General features: G+C 34.9%; 1 protein-coding gene across 5 annotated transcripts in view; it reads left to right on the forward strand.

Moving 5' to 3' along the window:
- The window catches only part of LOC124950285, a 202,050-nt gene that overhangs the window by 163,928 nt on the left and 27,273 nt on the right, over positions 1-10,849 (forward strand). Inside the window, exon 6 of one of the 5 annotated variants that reach the window (XR_007101308.1) lies at positions 859-1,361. The exons of 3 other annotated variants lie outside the window; for them this stretch is intronic. The gene's annotated coding sequence lies outside the window, so the exon portion shown is untranslated. Of the gene's footprint in view, positions 1-858; positions 1,362-10,849 lie in introns of those variants that run through there. One more of the 5 variants, XR_007101309.1, reaches the window with a different exon arrangement.

Raw genomic sequence — 10,849 nt, forward strand, 5'->3', positions numbered from 1 at the left:
GAAATAATTCTGTTGATATCAAACGGTGGTTCATTAATTAGAACGAGAAGCTCTGTGTTTCTCAGACATATTCGTGTCGCGATAAGAAGGACGAAGAGCGTTAAGATCATTCGCGATAATCCTTAATGAGACTCATCCTTTAAGGTAGTTTCAATCAAAGCTTTATAGAGTCAGGAGCTTCTCGAAAGTAACACGAGCGCACACGCCTCTTTTCTGAATATAGCTTGGCAATCTGTGTCGTTGAAAATTTCCGTCGCTCTCTCTCTCTCTCTCTCTCTCTCTCTCTCTCTCTCTCTCTCTCTCTCTCTCTCTAGAAAGCAGTTCAAACATTTGAAGTAGTCCACTCGTGATATTAAAGTTCTTGACGCTTTCATGAAAGCGCACGTAGCAGAATTGGCGTGCAGCTTCCTGGAGAAGACTTTATATGTATGTGTCGCCTTGGAAAATTCTCTGAAATTTCTCAACATACCTAATTATCGTGTGTTCTAAACGTACCGATATTATACGTAAACAATAACGATGAATTATAAGGGAATATTCCTGAAATAATCACATTAAGATTTATGATATTACCAAAAGATTTTATTAAAATATAATATATATATGTATATACTTGCATAATTTATATCTATATCTACTCATATTTTCTTATTATATACGTGAATATGCAAAAATAAGAAAGATACAATAGTCCATGGTAAAAATATATTTTTATCGTAGTCATATATTATTCGTACGATTAAAAGATCAATAAATCGATACATCCGGCAGACAAATTTTTATAAATCTTATATGTACCATCACCACTATCATCATTTACATACGTGTTCATCGTTTTCGAGATTCTATGTTTTGCAGGGTTAAGGCTGGAGCAAAGATGATAACGCGGAGGCGAGACCGAAGCCGGACTACAATATCTCACGTAGTGCAATTAGTTCCACGTATTTCGCTCTCCCGACGTGACCGAATCTCGTTCGACAAAACACGGTAATTATTAATCCCAACGGCGGCACCACGGAATCCAGATATCCGCACTAAATCTTGGTTCGCGCGAGCGTTCGTATCGAAGTCCTCTTCTTCTCTTTCACTATCTTCATCTTTGTCTCCTTCTCTCTCCCTCTCTCTCTCTCTCTCTCTCTCTCTTCTATACTATCCTTACTCTCGTTCTTCCTTCTCACGGCGATTCATCATCGAAATCTTTCACGGATTACAGTAATTCCGTGGCTTTCTCGCGTTCGTGTTCGTTAGCGAAGCATAGAAAACGCAGCTCCCCATTATATATCAGAATATAATATATATACGATAATAGTTTCTAACTAGATATTTGTAATAAATTTAAATTGCATATCATAGACACACAATTAATTTTATATCCAGATAATTTAATTTAATTTAATTTATATGATATCGATTTTTATATGTATGACTTTTTTTTTTATATGAAATAATACAAGAAATCGAACTATTTCTCTCTCTCTCTCTCTCTCTCTATCTATCTATCTATCTATCTATCTTTCCTTTTCTCTCTTGTGAACAATGAAATACACTTAAAATGAAAGGTTTTCCTTTGAAATATCTTTCTTCGAGCACGGAGACGGGGAATTTCTCCGACTATCTTTGTCGTGCAAAAACGAAAGAGACGTTTACGAGATCACAAAGGGGAGCCACGATAAATACCACCAAAATAATCTAGTCTTTGTAGAAATAGGAAGAAGAAGTAGAAAGGAGAGACACTTAAACGGGGCACTCGATGGTAGGCGAGAAGCACGTGTAAACAACAAGCGAGGGGTGCCGTGCGTTTTAAATGTCGCCCATCGTAAACGCAATGGCGTGCTTGACATCCGGCATTATCGCGTCATGATTTACGAATTCCGCGACTGTATTTCACCGTTCGCATCTCCTTTCCGTTGAAATTTATTACGACCACCCAGAAATGCGTTGGGGGAAACATACATACAAACATACACAAGCATACGCATACATATAAACAGAGATTCATGAAGAAGATGCATTTAACCGAGCTTTGCCGAATAAATTCCGCCTCCCCTTTAGTTTTCCATCTTTTTCTTTCTCCCTTTCCTTCATTTTCCTCTCTATGTTCATCGTGACTTCTCTATCTCGCACACACGCGTACATCACTTCCCTTGTTCTTCTTTCTCCCTCTCTTTATTCGTTTCTACGGGAAGGCACGATTCTACACGACACGAAGAGACGAATCCGACGTATGATAAATAATCATATTAATGAAAAATATTTCACATTGCTAGAGACCACCCCTAGGCATTCTCGAGCACGAAAATATCATTCCAATGAGTTTCTCATGCTTACCTATTACTGTAGATTCGGTAGACGGAAAAGGACATATTACAAAACCATGATTATATAGTATTTTTGATTAATAATTTCTTATATAGATACTATTATCGAAGTTTTCGATTTATATTAAAAAATATCGCGATAGATATTATTATTAACATTAATGAGATTTAAAAATATATTTTAACGAAGGTTAAAGAAAAAAGAAAAAAAAGAAAAAAAAGAAAAAAAAGAAAAAAGAAAAAAAGAAAAACAAAAATATTCTAATAATAAATATTTTGTCCGCATAGTCTGCTAACGTACGAGCCAGTAAAAACTGGAGGCAGAAAAGTAAGCTGAAAATGGATACGTTGGTGGTTTTTTAAATTTCCCTCGCAAACGAAATATGAATGTTAATCATGGCACTCTAGGATCCTCCAGCTGGATTGAATACGAAGAACTGGGAGTTTCACAACGCCGTCTGTCTCTAAAATATTGGAAAACTTCTCGTTCCTTTGATTTTGCAGAAAAAGCCTCTGCGTGATGATTCGCCACACGCATACTACCCTCACCTCCCCCTTCCTTTCCTCAGTTCCACTTTGCTATATTATACGTCCATGTATGCGTATCTACAGACATAGGTAATATCTGTGTAGAAACGTAGAAAAATTTGCGTGGTTATGCGGCGCTTTAGAAACTAAGAACAACCGTAATCATCTAAAGTAGTCAAAGGGTTCACTCGCGCTTTTGACATTACAGCTGTAGTCAGAAGGGATTAATAATAACATTCCCGCATATATTACTGTATAAAGAACGGTAAAAGGCCTTCTATACGATTTATTAAGCTTAATTACGAACCCCACGATAGAAAAATCATAGAACTTATATAGTAAAAATATCTGACAAATCTTTTCTTGATGTATCCATCTAATATCGTCAATTTATACAAGATGTTCCAAGGATGATTAGGTTTTTTCTTTTTTTCTTATTTTTTTTTTTTTTTTTTTTTTTTTTTTTTTTGAATTATTAAAATCGTACAATGAGTAATAACGATTATACGTTGCATGGTTCATCATATATATTTTCCGCATAAAATTTCGTCGAAAATGCCTTAAGTTTTTAAGAGTTTTAATAAGCTTTCGTCCTCTCTCTCTCTCTCTCTCTCTCTCTCTCTTTTCTTTCTTGTTACTCCAAAGTACGCAGTCAAGGATACGTAGGAGTAAATCACTTTTATCGTCGATGTTAACATTAAGAGCGTTGCGCGTTCAAGTATTACGAAACCACTACAGGACCCAGGAGGACTATAAAGTTCTATGAAACAGGAAAACGTTCTGAAACTGTTAAAGTCTTTAAGAAATTTCGGAACGGAAATATGAAAGGAAATGGATTCGTTTATTATTTCTTCTTTCATTTTTTTTTTTTTTTTTTTTTTTTTTTTTTTTTTTTTTTTTTTTTTTTTTTTTTTTTTATAAATTTTTATTATTAACTCGACGTTTTTCCTTCTTAATCTTTTTTACCACTGTAAGACTTACTACGATTTATAAGAAGAAGACGTCAGCTCTTGTGTAATCATTTATTTATTTATATTTCTTTTCCAATCGCCTTATTAATCGGTTTAGGGGAAGGCAAAGTTTTATCCTTCTGACGAAAGATTTCTAAACCCGCTGGAACATTTAAAAAACATTAACATTAAGTAGATTTCATTTTCGAAGCCAATCGAATATATCCTCAGATGAAATGACGACGTTCTTCGAACTCGTGAATCTTAAAACGCTTCCTCAGCTTTTCCACGGGGAGTAGACATCAAAAGAAATCTAAAAGCTTCTTCAAGCATTTTCTAAACTTTATTAGCCATTTCAACGTTCTTTTCCATTCATTTCCTTTCATTTCTTTTTCTATAAGAATAAATATTTTAATGAAAAGGGTAGATGCTTTTTTCTCTCTCTTTTTTTCTTTCGCTTTTTTTTTTCTTTTTTTTTTTCTTCTTCTTCTTTTTTCTTTTTTTTTTTTTTTTTGAGTGGATATTCATACATAATTACTATTCAACTTCATAAACATTTCAACGAGTTCGACCGTCACTTTATATTGTTCTCTCTTAAATGGCCGTTACTTAGAATCAATTATAGTCAATGTACATAATTAATTCTTTTAAAAGAGGAAGTAAAAGAACGAACGCGTTATGTCTCATTGGTAAAAAAATAATTGGAAATAATTTTCACATTTAATTAATTTTTAATGTATAAAATTGTTTATTTTTGAAGTTACCTTTTTATATTCGTATATTATTAGTACAAATTTTCCATGTAATTTAATATTTGCCTGCATTTGAAAACCCTTTGAAAATATATAATCGAAAAATTATTTCATATAACAATAGATATTAATTATCTCCATTCGCGTGTACGTGTGTGCATCTTATATTTGTGCATGTAATTGAAATTGTGCATATAGTAGCAAGGTCTTTCATTAGAAACGCTATTAGCGGCATTTTTCCGAAGATTTATCACCTCTCATCCTTCCCCTCTTTACCCTATCTCTAACCCTCCAACTACTTTTCTATACAGACCTTAAATTCACGTTAAATTTCGTTAAGCTCCGCCCAAACGGGCGCCCGACCTCCTCCTCAATATTTCAGGGCAATTAGGTGGCGATACACCTTCACCGTATCGTAAATTATTTAAGGAAACTCTCGAGTGAAAATAAACCCATGGGTTTGGTGAGGGTCGAGGGCACCCTAAGCTCGTTCTTCACTTAGTCTCAACCCCTAGTGTTGTACTTTTACTTATAAAACGTTCGACCATTGCACAATCGAGAGATCATTCATCATTCGAAAATCAAATTGCATCGATGAACATTGTATCTGTATTTTTACGGATTTAGAAAAAAAAAAAAAAAAAAGAGAAAAAAAAAAAAAAATGAAATGAAATTCTTTTTAATTTTTTTATAAAAAATTATTTACAACAAATTGTTAAATGCATACCCATATGTATATGTAAAGTCTATGGCATATAAGGTAAAAAAAAATTTTGTTATAAAAATTGTTTATAACAAATAGTTAAATTCAAATAGTTTATAACAAATATAAATACTTGAAATTCTTTTTAATTTTTTTATAAAAAATTATTTACAACAAATAGTTAAATTCAAATAGTTTATAACAAATATAAATAGTTGAAATTCTTTTTAATTTTTTTATAAAAAATTATTTACAACAAATTGTTAAATGCATACCCATATGTATATGTAAAGTCTATGGCATATAAGGTAAAAAAAAATTTTGTTATAAAAATTGTTTATAACAAATAGTTTATAACAAATTGTTTATAACAAATTTTTTATAACAAAATGTTAAATACATACTTATGTGTATATGTATATAAACGGCCTATGCGATATTGATTAAAAAATAATTTTTTTGTTTAATTTTTTATAACAAATTGTTTATAACAAATTGTTTAGAACAAATTGTTAAATGCATACCTATATGTATATGCAAGGTCTATGTGATATAAATTGAAACAAATTTTTTGCTATAAAAATTGTTTATAACAAATAGTTTATAACAAATTGTTTATAACAAATTGTAATTGCATATATGTGTATATACATATGCACAGCTTAGATATTATTAATAAAAACAAATTTTATTCTAATAAAAATTATTTATGACAAATTGTTTATAACAAATTCCAATATAATTGTTAATAACATTATTAAAAGAAAGAGAAAAATTTATTCTTTAAAATGGTTTTTATTTGAAGTCTCTACGATTTTTAATTTCGAAGATATTCTCATAAAAACATTTTAGATTTGACTGATATAGGACATTGACCTAAATAATCTCTTGAATGAAATGTATTGACACACTGACCTATATAAATTCTAAGAATTTACGTGACCTACTTAATCGACCAATGAGAATAGGTTTTTCATTACTACTACTACGTTTACTACGTTTACTACGAACAGCTGTACTATACACATGATGAATGGCAATATTAAATCGACGATATTTCGGCAACCAGAAGTCGTAGAGACATGCAATAAAAACCATTTTAAAGGAAAAAATGTCCTCTTTTTATTTATATAATTAAATACTATCGGTATAATAAAATAAATTTTGTCGATATTTTGTAGAATAATCGAGATTTACATCTCATATGTATATAACCTTAATTTTTTAGAAAATCAGTTTTTTTATAATGTCATACAATATAGAATAATATTATCATCATTTTATTCGATAAACTAAGATTTCAAATAATACATAAATTTTCATAAAGTACCTATAATATATATTATATTTTAATGATTTTTTCGCATAGCTATAACTAAGTTAAAATTGTTTCTATCTCATTGAATTATATTTTATTATTGGGATCGTTGTACAATCATTATGAATATCAATTAAACACATGCGAAGAAATGAAAAAACTCGTGATAAAGGCACTCCGTTGTATCTTGAACAATCTTTTCGTAAGTATTTACGATTGGTAGTAAAATCGATAGTTGCTTTCGACCTCTCTAACTCACGATTTGGCTTCGTACATACACTCGATAGCACAGTGAAAAAGAAAAGGAAGAGAGATTGGCTCCTTCAAGATCGATTCGATATCAGTAAAAGAAACGAAGGCAACCAACTTGAAAATAAAAATAACGTCGAAAAGGTAAAAATACGACGGTGGAAAGAAGGTAGAAGTTTAAAGGAACGCACATGTCTTGCTAGAAGGCGATGTGTCTTAGTTTATCCCCCCCCCCTCTCTCTCTCTCTCTCTCTCTCTCTCTTCGATAGAGTGTTTTCGAAAGGTCGATAGATCAAGGGAGGTGATCGAGATATGGAGATCGAAACGAAGAAAGTCGCGTTAGTCGTCGAGATCTATCACTTAGCGCATGGCACCTTCTTACCACACGCCGATCCCTTTCTGTTCCCTTGAGACTTTCACAATCTGGACGTTTTCCCTTTCCCTATTCTTATAGCCCTGCCACCCTTTTTTCTTCGTCTTTCAATTTCTACTTCTCCTTTCTCTTTAGTATCCACCCTACCTCATTCCTCATCGTTGCAAATCGATATATGGCTCGTGATTGTAGTGACTGCGCACGAAGGGAATTTTTATTCTCTCTCTCTCTCTCTCTCTCTCTCTCTCTCTCTCTGTCTCTCAATCTTTCTCGATATCCAGAGCAAAAAGCAGTCACGACAATGTCCCATGGGGAAAAGGATGCAGGACGCTTTCTGGAACGCACGTTCTTCCTTCTCCTTTCTGTCTTCTTTCCACTTAAATATATCAATCCCCTATGAACGTTAACTAGCAGCCTTCACCATTTCTCTCTTTGGCCTCTCGGGATTCGGAAGTCGAGAGTCGGTAAGTGAAAAGGGACAAGCCAGAGAGAAGAAACGACCGTCGAGACTGGATGAACGATAATGAGATTATTACTCGTATCGATTACACTCACTATTTCTTTCTTTATTTTTCTTATTATTTTTCTTTCTTTTTTTTTCTTTTTTTTTTTTGCTTTTTGTCACAAGAGATGATTACAGATAAGAAGAAAATGGATTCGTTGAAGAAACTCGTTGGATCCTTATCAACGTTATATTATTCCGTTGGATATCTCAAAGAAGAAAAGAGACGAAGTACGACTAATAAAAACGTTTCCATTCCCTTTTTCGCGTTCACGAAAGAACACCAACTTACTTTTTCAGAGACTAGAAACTATTACCAGAGCGAAAACGTTCTCCGTGAGGACGCGATTTTTATTCGTTCCGATTAATGTAACTACGAATTTAAAATTACGACGGAGGTCTGCGCAACGTGCGCTTTGTAATTCAAAATGAGGTAGCCGCATTAAATTTGATGCTAAGTGGGTTCGCTTCGCGTTTCAAGGAAAACGACTTGAATCTTATTTAAGCTGTACATGTATAATAGGTAAGTACGAGAGAAGGATGACAGAAAGGAAGAAAGAGAGAGAGAGAGAGAGAGAGAGAGAGAGAGTAATAAGCTGTAAAGATTCCATATTCATGTGCGTGATAAATCTGGCTCAGTTGTTGGATGCTCATTACAATCTTTAATTAAATCGCTAATCAAGCGAAAAAGTCTGTCTAGCAGCATTTTTTCTCCTGGTAAAACGCTAGATTGACAATTGTCACCTTTACGAAAGACGACCTAAATCCTTTTGCGTTAAATCGTTAAAAACGATCGTTTATTTTCCGATTAATCAACGCGTATGCGGAAAATCGTACGCGACGCCCGTGTAATTCCTGCGCTTTAATCAGAATATAGGTAGGTAGTAGATAGTATGTACCGAGGAAAATAATTCGAACGGTCGAAATTAACGAATTTCGCGCATAACCGACGACGTCCGATTTATTTTCGTAAAATACAGATCGCCGGATAAAAAGTTATTATTATTTCCCGACGATGGTGAAAGCATTGGGCAGCAACCTATGCGTGAGAAAGAGAGAGAGAGAGAGAGAGAGAGAGAGAGAGAGAGAGAGAGAGAGAGAGAGAGAAAGAGAGAGAGAGAGAGAGAGAGAGATACAACAGCGAATTACTTTTCAGTGAGCGGCCGTACATTTAGAAGAGGAAAATTAATATCGAATTATTATATCTCTTTTCTGTTTTTAATAATACGAGCAAAGAGGAAGGCGATTATATCGGTGTTGCTCGAGTATACACAACCCATTTTCCCGTGGAATACGGTGCTCCAAAATAACGCGTACACTAAATTTTACGAAAGCATCTAATCTAGCGGGCGTTATATGCGCGCCCATACATTCCGAGCTTCCTACGATTTGACGTCCGGCCACGTAGGCGGTTCGGCTGGCCGTGCACTCAGAGATAATTACGCGCTTTAATTATTTAATTAATCCTGACGACGTTTTCGTAGTTTTATCTGGACGCTCGTTAGCCGAATCGAGTACGTTGCCTCCGAGCGTTACCCTCGAGCTAGTAGATACGTATTCGACCCTCTTTCCATTTCTTCTTTCTATGCCACACCTGCGAAAATAACTTTATATGTATGTGTATGTGTTTATATATCTAACTACATACGATAGTCCGAGGATACAGATTAAATCCAACCCTATACGTGCAAAATACGCATCTACCTTTTCTTAATGTCTTCACTAGCAGAGAATATTTGCAACAACTCTATTGTCATTTTCGTTAACGATGCAACTTTTCGATTTCATATAGCGATTCTGTCCCCCTTTAGAAATCTCGTACCGAGATATTGTATTTTGAAAAGTCAATTGGAAATTTGTTGCCTGAAAATTACGGGAGTGATAACTTTATAATTCGTAATTTTAGAAAAACTTGTTAAATATATTATTTTTCATACGATAAAACACTTTCTCTCTTTCTCTCTCTCTCTCTCTCTCTCTCTCTCTATTTTTTTTTTCGAATAGTTCGAACAGAAAAGGAAAAATATAATATTCGCGAAGAAAGAAGCATAACACATTCCAATTTTATCTCTCTTTCTTATTCGGGCTCTCGAATAGAGTGCATTTTTCGTGCTTCGGTATAACGAAGTAACGGCGAACGAGTTACCAACGAGTACATTATAGAATTTTATTCTATTTTCTCGACAGGCGCGACACCATCCGTAGTTCGCTCACGTCTTGGATTTATGGGAAGTCGTCGCCTATGGGAGATAAAGCATAAGTAGAACGTAGAAAATAGGAAAGACATGGTTGGGTTGGGTGCGTTATGTGCGGAGACAACGCGTCTCTCTTTTCTATCCCCACTTATAGTTCTCCTCTTTATGGCACGTGAGCCTCCCCCCCCTCGCACCCCCCCCACCGAACCCCCTCCCCCTACCAATACAATCCATGACAGTTTCCACTTCCAGCACTCGAGTCTATATTGCGAACGCAAAAGTAACGTAATTATCGTAATTATGATAATCACGATAATAATCAGCCCCTGGCATCTCCCCTGGCATTCTTCTCCCCACCTCATCCTTCCAGCACCACCACCACCACCCATCCGACGACCCTCTCGAAGCGTGTCGTGTTGTAAGTGGAACGGCGGTGCTGCAGGCGGTACGTGCCGGCTAAAATTACCGTTATATCCCTGCGTACGCGGCATGTCGCAACGTACCGCACCACACAACACCACACCACACCACACCTCGCCTCACCTCACCTCACCTCACCTCATCGCACTACATCTCACCGCACCGCACCGCATCGCACCGCATCGCACCGCATCGGTAGAACGGACTAAAACTCGCGAGGGTACTAATGACTCAATCAACGTGTACAGCCAGGAGGGAGCCAATTTCGATTCAACTTGCGAATCGCTCGGTGGGAAAGCTCGGAGGAAAGAGGATAAGAGGAAAAAAGACAAAAGAGCATCGATCTAAACGTGATTTCGTGAATACATTGTGTATTTCGAGTTTCTTTGTCTTTATAAGATAAAATTATTCCTGGATAATCGCTTGAATTTATAAACGTGATATCAATTTGTTCTTTATATTATTAATATTTTCATTATTACAAATTGAATTGATTACGTGGATATATCAATGCACTTGTAATCGGAAAAAAGAAAAAAAA

This window comes from Vespa velutina, chromosome 1, assembly GCF_912470025.1.
Source record: "Vespa velutina chromosome 1, iVesVel2.1, whole genome shotgun sequence".
NCBI classification, from domain to species: Eukaryota; Metazoa; Arthropoda; class Insecta; order Hymenoptera; family Vespidae; genus Vespa; species Vespa velutina.